The sequence below is a fragment of the Anas platyrhynchos genome, chromosome 10, assembly GCF_047663525.1.
Source record: "Anas platyrhynchos isolate ZD024472 breed Pekin duck chromosome 10, IASCAAS_PekinDuck_T2T, whole genome shotgun sequence".
In the NCBI taxonomy this organism is placed as follows: Eukaryota; Metazoa; Chordata; class Aves; order Anseriformes; family Anatidae; genus Anas; species Anas platyrhynchos.
The window spans coordinates 22,914,880-22,930,332 of record NC_092596.1 but is presented as its reverse complement, the minus strand read 5'-3'; the positions used below and the strand labels follow the sequence as shown (position 1 = coordinate 22,930,332).

The following is a 15,453-nucleotide window of genomic DNA, read 5'->3' as shown; positions in this document are numbered from 1 at the left end:
GAAACAATCAGCGATTTCTCCTACCCAGCACTACTCATATGCATTACTTCAGTGCCAAAAGCTCAGAGCTACTCTTGGCTGGGCAGCCGCCTGCTCGGGGAAGCGCCGGTCCCTGCAGCACACCGCGCTTCCCTGCCAAAGCAACCGGGGCCAGGGAGGGAGGACCCAGGCGCTCAGAGCCCGGGCCTGCACATGCCACTGGAAATAGAAAATAAAGTGTTGCAGCCATTAGTGAGTTGTCATTAATTGTTCTCCTGGTGAATGAATGAATGAGCATCTTTGAGGGAAGAATTCCCATCTTCTCCCAGTAATAATTATTTCTGCCTGCCTGACACGACATCTCAAACCAAGAAATTCATGTGCAGGGAGACAAATCCCTGTTTTATTTTGAGTCTTGTTTAGTTCTGTATGGCACTTGAAGTACGTGCCGTGGAAGTGGGTTAGATGAGATCTGCCAACGGTTTTATTCCCTGGCAATTGTGTCTCACACAGGCCTCCTAGCACACCATAAGCACTCGGATAAAGCCTTTTCTCCATAATGAGAAAAAGCTTCACAGAACTGACTGCCCTCAGACCCCACAGAGGCTCCCTGTCCAATCTAAAGCAACCTTAAACAGAAGGAGAGATTGTGCAGCAATGCAAAAGCAAAACAAAATTTCTCAGAGACAGCAATTTAACCTCAGAATGGGGAGGAGTAAAGAAAATAGATACTGCCAACAAGGTGCCCCAGTGTATCTCCTATTTTTAGGTGTGGACTTACAAGGGGTTCTGTTTAGGCAGGACCCCTCATTGAGGATTTCAGCACTGCTGGACACACACCTGGGCTTTTCATGAGGATGTCCAGTTTATTCTCCCTTCCCTCCATGGAAGAACTACAGACAAGGACAAATTTCCCCAATCCCCTCCACTTTGGTATGGGAGATATCTGTATCTCCAGACTTAGAAGCAAGATAAAGACCTTGCTTGGGTTGGGAGAAACCTTATCCTAAAGATTTGGCCTTATTTAATTGCACTCTGTGGCCCAGCAGATTAGCATTGGATTGTGTCTGATGCAGAATGGTTGCAACAAAAACCATACTCAAATCTCTACCAAAACTCACACGTTTTGTCTTGCTACAGCTGCACGTAGATCACTCTTGGATCCCTCAGGAAAGCTGCTCTGCACCCTCCGCACCGTATGCAGTATATATGGGTATATATGGTGCACAGTGATGACCATTTGGGAGTCACACAGCTATTTCCATCACCCACATTTTCACTCTTGCTCTCTGGTCCCAGGAGATATCCCTGCCAGTTCAAAAGCTGCTGCTGCCTTAGTAAATTCTACAGTCTCACATCTGGCCGAGGCAGCACACACATCTGAAAGATGCATGTGTACAGCTATATTGAATATTGATCTATGCATACTCCACTGGTAATAAACCCCATCCTATGCAGTTGAAAAATCCAAACCATACACCCTTCCCACGCAGGCTCAAGGACAGGGAGGCCTGGCTCCCTCTGCATACATGAAATCTCTTCCTAGGCATCCTGAAGGAGTTAAACAGGGTGCAATACATGATCTGCTCAGAGGCAAAGAACAATTCAGGACATCTTTAAAAGCTCTTTAAAAGCTGTAATAGGAACCATTACGTGTTGTGCTGTGTATCCCCAAAGTTTAAAGTGGGTGTGCAAATTAAACATTAAAAAAAAAATCACGAAGAATGCTTTGAGTACTAACTGAAGAAAAAGAATACTTAAAAGTCAGAAGTTATATGAGAAACTACCAGAAAGAAATATCAAATGTTTTGACTTGCACATTTCTAAAGAGACCACCATAAGCATATGCTGATGCTCTGGGAGCCTAAAGGAAGTGAGTCTTTTATATCAGTTATGCCTCTATAGTTCAGAAGTTCCTGCATAACTAACCCTTCCCAATTGTCATTTCTTCGCCCTCCGAAACAGTACAAATAAATGAAAAGAACAGGATTGACCAACTTCAGTCTCTTATCAAAGGGTAATGGATGTGGTGCCTTAGGTGTCACTTTGATGCTATTTTTCATCAAAAATAGTAAATTATGCAAAAAACTGTAAACGCACTTGTTACTGCAGGGGGTTTTATACCTGAAAAGGTTGAAGATCCTGAAGTCTTGAGAGCTCTTGCAAGTAAATTAAGACATTTGTTTCCATACTGACAAACTCCAAGCATATAATTTACATACTTTACTAGTAAAAAGAAAAAAGTATTTTCTTTTCTGTCCCCACTGCAATATGAAGTATTTTGTTTTGTTTTGACCCCTTGAACCTTAATACCGCTTGCACATCTACAAAAATACAAAGAAGGACCCCAGGAATGAGGCTAGCTAGAAAAAACATGAGTTTTCTTGAATTGCTTCTCTTTTTCTTTGGGTCTCTCACAGGAAATACCCGAGAACACACCAAATATATCCATGCAAAAGGGACTCTTGTTGACTTGCATTTCAAATTCATGCATTACCAACACAACCCAATTACTACTGAATTATCATTCGGTTGCCAATAAATTAGTTGAAACTTCCATTTCCCAAATCCACTACATCCAATTCCTTTCAGGAAATAAGAGACCACATAACATCCACTTTCTTACAACAGCAGAGATTGGCTGGCAGCTCCCAAGAAACCAGGCTCCTGGTCAGAATAGATTTCCCCAGGAAATACAAAAATAAAATTACAAAAAATATTTCAAGTAACTATATAAAACAGCAAAAAAAAAAAAAGTACACTGAAATAGAACATAATGATTGTAGTTCAATAAACTTATAAAAATGAATACGGCAGAATATATGAGCAAACCCAATAACCAGTTCTTGATCTCATCACATATCCAGAAAATAGAACCCAAATTATTTCTATGAGATTTAGTATCTCTCAAACTACTGCTCTGAAATAGACTATCACTACACTTTCCTTTCCCACACATGATCAGACATATTGAAAATATGCATTATGTACATGAACTTAAATAATATACAAAGAGAAAAAAGGAGCAGAAAAAAACAAGAGACACTTTGATGTTTAGCATTCAGCTGCAGTGAGCGATGGCTGATAGAGCAAGGAACTAGACATCCAGTTCTGTTTCATTAATATTAAACTTGTTCTACTAGGAAAAAAAAACACGCAACATGAAAACCCTTCATTTTAATTAGCTCTGATGGCGCTGCAAAAGGTTTAAACTCCAACAATGCTTTGGTCCCTCATCCTTTGTGGTCCAGATCCTACGAGTCCAGAATAGTTCAGCAGAGCAGCCAGGGAAGAGGAACTGAGGACTTCCCCAGGCACCCCATCAGCCTGCACATTCTTATGTTCTTGGACAGCTCTGCGTATGAGAAATTTTATATTCTGTGTTTCAGAATTGTTATATTTGTGCATTTCCTCAGTGCTTTTAACACACAGACCCTGCTGAAAGAGCCCATTCCCTTGGAAACTGGGATGCCCTTTGCACATACCAGCAGTGCTCCCCAGCCCAGCTGCCCAGCAACATCTCAATGCCTTCATCTCTACTTCTTGGCATTTTGCCTTTTGGTCAGCCAGAGGATGGGAGAAACCATGAACTTGGCACAGCCACACAGTCTGACATTTTTTGAAGCAGAACATCAAAAACAACCTTACAGGGAGCAGAATCAGTTCTGGTGAGAATAAGAAACTAACTACAGAGTAACACCCTCCTGCCTTTTCTGAGAAACTATAAAAACAAGAAAAAAAAAAACAAATGCTGGGAAGAGCATACAGAAAAACAGGATGCCTAATTCTTCCATTAAACCACCGTGCTTAGGTTCAGGTCAGCCTCCCATGGCAGTACACGATGATGGAACAAGTTGACCTTCTCTGGCATAGACATGATTTCTCAAGCAAATTAACCTTTTTCTCACCTACAGACAGAACAACAAAAACAAAACAAACAGCCCATAAATCAACCAGTAAACCTGTTATTTTAGAAAAGACAGAGTAGTGAAGTAAATTCTTCCAATATGCCCTTACATCATTCATACAGACAGAAAAACAATTACAAAGCAAATCAGATCCTTTCTTTAATTGATTGCACTCAGAAGTTCTTTGCTCAAGAAGAGAAGATGCCAAAAATAAAAAAACAAGAGTCAACATGTATTTCAATTCTGGGCATCAGTGAAAACGCAACTGTCTCTGTCTCTGGATATTGCTTTTCTTCCCAGCAGTCTGCACTATATGAAAAATATTAAAGCCTTCTCTGTTAATTCTTTCAAAAATTAAATTTCGAAATACTGAGCCTTATACTATTATATATAGACAAGAGATCATTAAAATAGAGCAAAACCATAGGTATTTTGGGGAGGGGAAGCTTTTTTTTTTTTTTTTAAGCATGTTCTTATAGCAAAGAGAGGAAGACATGCAAACTATGCTTCTCCATGCCAGGAGAAAAATCTAGAGCCACATTAGAGCTCCACATTTCAGGTCAGAAATGCACTCTGGCTGTTGGAAAGAGCAGAACAAAGCCCTCTTGTCCCCTCCATCATCAGCCCCAGCCACATCCCAATAGGCAGCTCTGAGTTTCAGCAGCAGCAGAGGAGATGTCTCTCTGCAACAACAGCTCCAAAACCCAGAAGAACATGGGCTAACTGAAGCAAAATCCATCTAAAGCCATGGGAAGCCTATTTTGTCCATGTTAAGCACAAAAAGCACAGCCAGCCACCTTGTACTTGTTCAGTTTGTGTTGCATTAATTCAAAGTTTTTGCCCCAGACCTCAGCCCAGTGAGCTCAGGTCCATCTTCATGCACAGTCATCCTCACTAAGAAGCTTCCAGTCACTATCCCAGCATCTCAGCCCAGACACCACAGATAAATACCCTCACACGCTAACAAAAAAGAGCTTATGGTGCTTGCATGAACCAGCAAGGGAAATTAGAGGGAGAGAAGGAAGCTGAAGTCAGATTTCCTTAGCATTTCAGTATGAAAGTTTTAGTAGAGTTGTATCCATGATTAAAAGAGTTTCTCTGTGAAAAGCCTCAGTCCCACACATCTGTGCATTAGGGGCTACAGAAACATAGTTCTAGCCCCGAGAAAAACTGCTTTGAATAATCATCTCTTGCCCATAGTCCTTCACTACAATTCAAAATAAAGTCTCCTACCATGACCTTCCCTCTCTCTTCCCATAATTTGCTCTAGAACTTGTTTCCACTTATTTAATCTCCCTTCTAGGCACAGCTCCTGTGCCCTTGCTCAGAGAGCACTGCATACAGGGATGCAGAGTGCCTCCCCAGTTTTACTCACAGGCTACCTTGGATTGTTTTTATCTTCTAATCAAAAAAATGCAGTGAGCTGGGTCAAAAATCCTACAGAATATACTGGCACAATGTAGTCTAATGAAAAGTTCAGCCAAATCAGAAATATATTTATCACGAGGTAACTGATTTCAGCATACCATGGCTAAGGGTACTTCTGAACCCATGGCTAAACACCACCCAGCCATAAGCCACCAGTAAGTGCCAATTCTACTCTGGAAAGTTTATCATTATGTTAGCCATGGCAGAAATGCTTTAAAAAAATAAACCAAAAGACTATTAAGTGAAAGTCTTCTGCACTAAAAGCTTTACTGCTCAATAAAACTAATGATAAATTAAAGCTGGCCATGTAAATAAACAAGATGTGGGTTGATCTGATTTTGCACTTTGCTGAAAGTGATGTTTAGTCAATTCAAAGTCTACAGAAATATTTATTGTGAGAACTAATATTTACAATTAGAGCTTTCTCCCCCCAAACAGATACTCTTTTGTGAAGAATACTTTTTCAACCTGAGCTGAAAGCATGCATTCTGATCATGAGTTTTCACTTGAGATGAAATGCTGAAGTGAAAAAGGGTTAAGGAAGTTGTCTTAGTTCTGCACAAGAAATCTTTAGTCTTTGGTCTGCTACCTTTCTGTGGAGAAAGGCAGTATGAGACGTGTTCAGGTTGCACTTTATTAAAATCATACTAATATACATCATTTGCTTTACGTGGAAATGTTTCTTGAAAGCACAATGCATTTCAATTTTATTTTACAAAATACATGTACTCAGAATTTACTATAAATTAATGTGATTATTCAATAGAGGAAAACATTACATGAAAACAAACTTCATAAGCCATGACATTAACAAGGTCACTTAAAGTCTATATGTTATTAGATGTGTTAATTACATACAATAACACAAGATAAAAGCTATAGAAGAACAGGAAAAATACATTCAGAAAGTTTCAACACTGATACAATTTCATATGCATTAGTAATTGTCTACAGAGAGGTACATTTAATGGTAATAACTGATGATTTCCAGGAAGTAATTCTTATGCCTGGAAATCCAGAATTCGCTTGAGGTGTTTCAAGTCCTCTGTTGACCACCAAGTAGACCCCATGCTTACCAAAGGTGGCTTTTGAAGGAAATTGGTGGAAAAGTCAAGACCGCAGGTGCACAACAGCCACTCTCCCTTTCTTCAGGGACCCATCTCCTTTCCCACTTGCTGCACATACCACTGCATTTTTCTTCATTCACAGCTATACATTATGGGGACAGGAAATCCTCTTCTCCACTCCTTGCTCTACCACCCACATCTGGGCAGTTTATTTCTCCTGCTGGTGTGACTCCCCCCAGGCTGTCCCCCTGCATGGTGACATCTGCCCATCATTCTGTGATGGATGCTGCCCTGGGTGACCTCAATCCCATCCCACACAGGTGCCTTTCAGCAGACTTGTTAGGGACACTGCCATGGCCAGGACATCTCTCCTCACCTCATGGGGGTATTTCTGACAGACCACAGCCATGCATGGGCAGTGCTGAAATCACTCTGCAGAAGACTTCTCACTGGAGAAGCTGAAATCATATGCAGAAGACAGCTCTCAGGTCTCTAGTATATAGATCTGTTCCCTCCTGTGTTGATGAAAAGCTGGACTCTACACTGATTTTGTAGAGCATCCCTCACTGAACACCTTCAACAATTCAGCACCTCAGGAAACTCACTATTTAGCGTGAGTCCCATGAGTCATGGATCAATGTGAACCTCCCCAGTGTTCCTGCTGCTTCACTCCTCCATGCCTGGCAAGGAGGAGCCAGTGCTGCACCTGATCTGCTCCCACTCCCAGTTTTCCATTGAATTTGTGGATGCTGGGAAAAAAATATTTCCTTACTGTGCAGTCTTACAGTTGGCCTGGCTGAAAGTATCATTTTCATTATAAGAAGCTTGAAAAAAGTGATGGCTTTTTTTGTCAGGAGTAATTCTTAAGCAAGGCTTCTGTGACATGGCTGGTGGTGCAGGTGTGGGGAAGAATCAGGACCGCAGTCTTTAAGGAATTCACTAGGATTAATATTCAACTAAAAGTTAAAAAGGTAGATTACATTTTAGCAGAGTAAAGTTTAGAGACTCAGTAAGTGCAGGTGGAAATTCAATACAAGCCAGGGAGAGAAAGGACACAGGAAATAGGTGTTCGAAGAAATTAATGTATGCCCAAGGGTTACGCGCAACACCTCACAGTAATTGCACAAGGAATGTTCAAGTTGTTTTTTTGTATTTTATTTTTAAAGCCAGTGTGAAGGAACAGAAGTGTAAAAGTAATCAACAATGGGGGAAAGAGGCAGACACGAGTTATAAAACATCAAATACTGAACACGGTTGGAACAATTGCATAATGAAGTTGAAAGCATAAAAAGTGATAAGAAAAGCAACAGAAGCAAATGAAAGGAAACCTTACGGGGAGGTAAGAAAATTGGAACAGCTTTTGGGTACAGTGCAGAAGCAAGGGGCTGGAAGAGCAGACCAGGTATCTGCCAGAGCTGAGTAAGAGCAAGATACTATGCAAAGGAAAGACCACATTAAGACCGACTTATTGCTTTATGTTTTGGAAAGTGCCTAAAATTTCAGCCTCCTCACAGGAGAAGACAGTGCAGAAGAGGCACCACATTTTCTGCACTGCTGTTAATTAATATCCTAAGGAACCATGCAGGCAGCATGATGGCTGCTGGGCAGATGCCTGCAATGAGCTCATCTGCTCCTGGGTAAATACATCAGACAAACATCCTTCTGCCAAGGTCTCCCAACCTCCGTGTGCTCAGGCAGCCGTAACCATCCAGTGGGCACAAACAGGGCTGCTGGAACCAGGGCATCCTACAGCAAGGCAGAAGTTGTCCTCAGAAAGCCCTAACACAGAACAGGCTCCAAAGCAACATCCACTAGAGATATTGTGGATTAACCCCCTCAGAAGGTTGCAACCAGACTGCCCTGCCAGTCTGTGGTGGCACTGGGAGTCAGGCACTCGCTGGTGGTTTTTCTTAAGCACTGGAATCCCTTAACCACAGGTCAGCTCTCACAGGAAGGCCAAGCACTTGCTGTCAGATAGAACTCTAAAATTCAAAGAGACACAAAGAAAAGGATTAAACACTTCAAAAATCTATTCCCAAGCCTTGGATCTCCAAATCATTAACTTGATTAGAAAGGTATGCATGATCCTAACAACAAGAAACAGTTGACATTTTATGCTAACATCACTAAAGTTCTTCAGAACAGAAGAGCTCAAAAACTAAGGACCAACACACATGACATTATAGGTCTTATTTCCCACATCCCAGGGGACAACATGCACTTAATTACCTGCAGTACAGACACTGGCCATGTTTTTTTCCTTTGGACCTTCCAAGATGAAGCACTCTGCTGCCAGAGCCCATGTGGAAGCTCACTGAGAAAGCAGGCAAGCTCATGCACATGCTGCCCCAGCCCACTGAGGGACAACTCTGCTTCTGCCCCACAAAGGTAACCCCCATCACCTGGTGCCTACATTCAGCTGCATCCCACCACAGTGTCTTACCTTGTTTTCTTTCCAGTAACTGTTCTGGAAACATGCTAGCCAGTGCCAGGCTTTACCTGGAGGGACAGATGCTCAGCAAGCTCCAGTGGTTACTCCCAGGTACAATACCTGCTCTGCTGCTCCCCCAGCACAAAACAGCTTGGACGCAGCAGCTGTTCCCAGTATGGTTATAACAAAACTTTTTCAATCTCTGCCCATAACATAAGAAACATTCACCACACAAGCTTGCTGCTAGACATGTAGGACAAACTAGGCAATTTAGTAAACAAATGCTGAGTTACACTTTAACCTTGGACTTTTTAAAAAAATGAAACATCCTCATTTTGGTATGTCTCAGCTTTACAAGTATTTCAAGAGTATTTCAGTAGCTAAGAAGAACCTTAAAGTGGTGACAGATCTCCTACCATACTAATCTTTCTGAAGTTGGAAAGACTGCAGATATTTTACCATATATACAGCTTGCTTTTTATTTTTCATATCTGCCTCATCTTACAGCTCTGTGACTTCCCTCCTGCCGCCACTAGAGGGAGAAGCCTATTCCTGGGATCTCATGGCTCCTAGGCTATTTTTGGAATAATTCAGAAATATTTGTTATATGGAAAAACGTTTGTCCCTGTGTGATAAGCATGGATAACACAATAGAGAGCCTCTAAAAATAGAGTGGAATAAATATTTCACCCCCTTCCCTCAAATAAACTCAAATTACAATCCTCAAACCTTGCAAATTTAAACACTGCTGCAATTGTTCCTCTTTGCTGGTGATACAAATCCTGCTACTGTGTTTACTCCCATTGCATCCAGGGCAGGGAAGGCAAAACAGGAAGGAAGAGTACTGGGTTTCTGTCAATATAGGGACAAAGGGTGTTTTCTAGTGGGTTAAACTAATTCTGATTTTAATAAAATCTACTGGCTGTATGGAAAATTGGAAATCCATTCTGGACTGAATAATCCTAAAGTAACATTAAATAAACCAAAAATTCTGAAATTCTGGATTTGCATACTCCATTTTCTCATTCTAACACAACTGAAAGACATTGATGAATACTTATATTTATTATACTCAATCTACTAGCGGATGCATTTGGTAAGTATTTATAGCAGTGACAAAGTCATTCCACTGGTATAGAAGTTTTCTTCATAAAACGCTTTCAACCACTGGTACTAAAGCTGCATCCAGTGAAAACCACCCTGCCCTACCCATGCAGTCTCAGCATTGCTGAGTAACCATTGAATGAGTTTCAAATATGAGCAGCAGTGAGTAACCAGACCTGGCTTCATGATACAGAACAAGCGAGTCTTAGATGAAAAAGAGCCACTTTCCCAGGAAGAAGGCAGTTTGCAGACTCAAGCCATGACCACATTTTTCCTGGGATTCCCATTGCCCTTTCTCCCTGCAAGGAGGAACAGCCCCACTGACCATTAAGCTCATGCAGAATGAAGCTTGGAGTACCTTAGACATAGCTGAACTGCAGATGCAAACAGTACCACATTTTCCTAGAGGGGAAAAAAAATTTATCCTGAAGTGTTCCCCCACCATTCAGCCTACATCCTGCCTCTCCTCACCACGTGAGGGAATAGGTAAGCCTTGTTATTCTAACTGCCATACAAATTATTAAAAAAGTGAGAGCTGAACAACTTAACCAAATACTTCCAGCTGTAAAGGCTAGAACTGAAGCATGGAGGGGGGAAGCACATCCCATTCCCCCCAGCATCAGCTGCACACCTGGGGAGCAAAAGCATCAAGTAAAACAAGCTTTTCTTCTCCCACTGCTTTACTTGGTGTTTTTTCAGAGCAGCTGCAATACCTCCCTCGCTGGATGTGAGGTCACTTTAGCACTGTTTCTGTAAAGAGGCTGGAAGATAAAATTGTTGTTAGAAGTTTTAGCTCATGACCCATCATGTCTACAGTATTTTTGTTGTTTTCATCGCTGTGAGGATGGTGTTTGATTTCTGGATTTAAAAGCTGCAGTTATCTTTGTTCCAGCCAAGTGATTTTCTTCTCCTGCAATGATTTCATATCAGAAAGCTTAAGACAACATTCCAAATTCTCCCCTTTTGTGTTGATGTGCATATATACAAGCACATATATTATATGAAAGTTTACTGTGGAATGTCTTTTCTGAAAGGATTTCCACCACCCTTACAAAGTCACAGCATATGAAGCACTTATGCCACTCAAACATTTCCTTTAAATGCAAAGTTTTGTCAAAATCTGCTCTGAACCAACTCCACAATACGTGCTTCATATAACCCTGAATTGCAGGTTAGGCTACATTTTAAGTATGAAATATTAAGTGAGATCATAACAGTTAAATCACCGTGTTGTCACTCCAACACTAACCCAGGTTGGCAGAGCTCACGCTCAGTGATGTCACCAGCTCTACCTTGCTGCAGTTGTGAGCAGAGCCCAGCTCGCATAAATTAGTTTCCATCAGTGCAAAGTATTAACATCTTATTTTTAGCTTGGATCACACTTCAGATTATCAGTTGCTTCTTCTTGTTTTAAAAATTCGTATCAGTGAGTTAAGTGGCAGGTTAAAACATGCTGCAGAGGGAAACAGCAGAAGCATGGCCAGCACAGGGGAAGACGAAGGGATGGAGACAAAGCACCATCCACCTTGCAGGTCAGAAAGACTACCAAAGCCTCTCCCTGAAATAGCAAGGACAGGTGTAGGATAGATTTCACCACCCTTCCACACATTAAACACAGTCCTACTTCACATCAGCTCCCACTGAAATAAATAACTCAAGATCTATGCAACATAAATAACAGCAGAGCAGTTTAAAAAAAAAATCTGTCTTCTAAAAATAGCTTCCTTTGGCTAAATTGTTCCTTTACGGCTTTCCTTGGGAAAGCAGTGATGAACAGAATACTGATTGTGAATCACTAACAGAGGCTGCCTCAAGAGCATCATTGGGAAACATTTCTCCCAGACCCTCCTGCTTTTTGGAAGGGGAGGTGGGTTCTGTCTCCTTTTGCAAGGCTGGGGCAGTGACTGCCCCCTCCATGCTCCTCTTCATCTATTCAGGTCTCAAAGTCTTTTCTAAATGACACGCACGTCTGGTCAAAGTGCTGCTCTCAGGCTGGCTGAGCTTTGTAGCTCCATGGGAAACCCAGCACATCCCCAGCACTTGCTGTGGTCTTGCAGGGAAGTGCTGATAGGACCCAGAGATAGCCGTAAGGACCCAGCTAACCTGTCATGTATGGTCCTTCACTGGGTCCTCTCTCAGCTGAGAATTGTCACAAATGCAGTGGTTACATCACAACCAGGACTGTGCTGAGGAACAGCCATCCTCATCATGCTCTGTCTCCACAGCAAGGCTGTGTGGATGAAGGGAAGCTCTCCTGACACTATCAGAGTCAGCCACAACCACAATGAGTGCACACAAATAGGATCTACACCACTGTTTTGAGACCTTTCCATGGTTTGCCCCCAAAGGAGGTACTTGGGAGTCAGTTTACATCTTAAAAAGACTATTTGAAATCTGATTCAAAACGTATTTGAAAGGAGACCATGCTGTCCTCTCCTGCCATGGAGGATTGCTATGCTGTTGGGACTTTGGACAGGTGCTGCAAGGTCATGGAAGGCTTACCTTTCTGTGCAATGTCCTCAACTCGTCTGGAGAAAGAGCTTGGACAACCAGAAATCATTGCAGCATGGGGCAATAGGTTGTTCTGAATTCCCTGAAGCATACTGATAAGAAAAAAAAAAAAAAGCATCTGCACTTGTGGTGCTTGAGCTATATAGGACATTAGAGGGGAATGACAGGAGTCAAACGCTGTGCTAAGCATACGCTTATAGCCAAATAAATGGACAAAAGGTCAAATCAAAGACTATCCACATTCTAGGTTTATTTCAGGACCCCTTCTTCTATCACTGCTAGGGGAGCCACAGCCCTTTCAGAAACAAGCTGTTCCTGCTATTGCTGGCTTTGGACAAAAAGCATACTGCTGCTAACCTCTTACATAAAGTGAACAGACAAACAGCTGAATTGCTGACCCCTAATGGCCTTTTCCCTAGGATTTGTGGGTTTGCACAAAGAAGCCAACATTTTACATGCAGTCCTTGATGGAGTTTGGAATTGTGCAGCAAGACTGTTTGGAGTACACACTCTTAACCCAATTGTTTGTGTACAATGTTCCTCCACACTGATGCCAAACACTGTAGGTCTCAGGGTTATTTTTTAAGCTGCTTGGTCATAGACAAGTTTGAAACCCTGCCTATACCTCTACTGCCATCAACACTGCTACAAATACAAGCAGCAGTCAGGGAAGCCCCTCTGTGATGATCCTTCCTCCTTTTTTCAGCTGAGCACTTGAGCCCTGCAGATCTGAGCACCCCTGTTATTACATGCTTGGCTATGAGTGTGAAAGTTTGCTGAATGCTTCTTGCATTTGCCCAGTCAGAAATGCATGCCAGGTTTATTCTATTAGTGGGAGATGTTTAGCAAGATAAGTCAGCTCAGCCTGAGCTTTGAATAATTCTCTTCATCATCACTTACAAATTGATTAAGTGATTACTTTTTTTTTGTATATATGTACTTCTGTTAATTGGCAACAGAACTAAAAAGATAGGTAAGTAAGTACCATTTTCCTTTATGAATGGAGCCCACTTGCATAACATGTCTGCCTGTAGAAAAGCAGCAGATTCGCACTGAAGCACAGCCTAAGCTGAGTTACTCTGCTGCAGAAAACCTCCTCTGCTCCAACCCCACCAGCTCCAGGAGCCTGGCCCCACAAGATCCGTTCAGGCTACTGGGAGATGATGGTGGAAGCACACACGGCAGCAGAATGTTTCACAAGCCGCAAGAAACCTGTTCCAACATGGTGAATTTTTTCAAGCATCTCTAAATCATCAAGCCTCGCACCTCAGAGCATATGACTGTGCAAGCAATCCAGTAGTCACACTGGTATATTTACACAAACATGAAACAAGCTAAGGATGAAAGCACGAAGCACTACAATGCTCCAATTCAACAATAACAAAACAGCATTCAGGCATAACAGCAGGCACAAAAATCACCATTGTACGTTTGGTTTCCAATCGTTCTGGCTCTGAGCTACTAAGAACAGCAGCACGTGTTATTCTGTACTCTCCAACCACACTAAATCCCACCTTTGCGTTTTTGTTTTAAATCAGAGACACTAATTGTTGTGAACGCACAAAGTATTACCTGGGATAACACTTCAAATGCAAATTAAGGGCTCTGTAAAATTATTGTAACACAAGAGTACCATGGTTTATTAACAGCAGATTTGCAAGGTTAATTTTCAATTATGTATTTCTTATTAGTTTCCTAGCTGTCTTGCTATTATTAAATTTAAAGAGGAAGATACTTTCAATGTGTCCAGCTTCTGTGGCATTATTACTGATAATTATTCCTATTTTCCAATTTGTGTTACTCTCGTGTCTTGCAAAATTTGTAATTAATGAGCAAATAATTATAGCAGCACTTACTAGAGCTGCTTTAGTTAAAGCTGTGTCAGCTTTTGCATTAGGATCCCCATTTTTCAAGGGTTTATAACTCAAGCATAAAAATTCACTCTGGGCAGAGTCTTGTCATAAGAGCTGTCTGCTGAGCATGATTTTTTGTTTTTAAATGTTTCTAAGCAGCATTATCTGGCTCCTTTGAATACACACACTCTAAAAAAAAAAAACTTAAACTTCCAAGGCCATGAAGTTTATGGCTCTCCATTTTTCTATGATCCAATGTCTTTGAAACAAAGATATTACATTTTAAGGTGACCAAAACCAGGTTTTTAAACACCTGGTGGTCATTAGCCTCACAAAATAGAGAGCTTGACATTCAGGGATGTTTATGCTGATCCCAACCAGCTAAGCATTCATACACATACTCAATTAAAGCACATGAGTGGCCCTTAGGAGTCAACAGGGCTGTCCACACTCTCAGAGATGCACATGCATTCACCACCCTGATTCAGCAAAAACAAAGCATTGCTTTTGATGAAAGTTTTAGGCTATTCCTATTCACTGCAAGCCATTGCCCCCACACTTTGGAAAACTGAGCATCACAGGGTTCAGTTCTTAAGACTCTGAGAGCCCAGTGTCCCTTAAATCCCTCATGGTTTGCTATCCACAAGAAACTGAAAGCATCCATTCATCACTGCCTGGCTTTCTGCACACCTCCTCCTGCAAAGTCTTGGAGCAATCACCCAGCTCCTGGGCTCTGGGAAGCTACTTTTGGAGCAGTTTGACTTGAATGCCAGCTTTAATTAAAGCAACATCACACTGTAATTCAACAAACAGGGAATATCAATAAGTCAGCAGTGCACGCATATCAGAATTGTTTAAACTCCGAAGAGCAGTGTGGATTAAGATGCCTCCATCAGGAAGAACAAAATAGTTACTATGAAACATAGCCAAAGACAAGACAAAAACAGAATGATGAGACCTAGCTGTACCAGCAACAGCAGGTCATGGAAAGCAGCATTGGTCCTCTTGCAACTTCAGACAAGTTAGCCCTTAACCTTCCTCAACAAAACAGCAGCCTGTGCCCTCAAAGCACTTTTTATTCACTTCCTTTAACCAGTGTCAGCTGAGGCTGCTCACACCCTTGTTCTGTATAATTATCTGCTCATGGGTGAGTTATTTGCTGCTGAGGGGAG

General features: G+C 41.7%; 1 long non-coding RNA gene across 1 annotated transcript; it reads right to left on the bottom strand.

The window, feature by feature from the left end:
* Window positions 1-5,930: 5,930 nt before the first annotated feature.
* Window positions 5,931-15,392, bottom strand: LOC119717922 (uncharacterized). Its single transcript, XR_005268293.2, has 3 exons — window positions 15,250-15,392; window positions 12,420-12,520; window positions 5,931-8,364 (listed from the first exon to the last, which is right to left on the bottom strand). It is a non-coding gene; the product is annotated as an uncharacterized lncRNA (long non-coding RNA).
* Window positions 15,393-15,453: the final 61 nt, after the last annotated feature.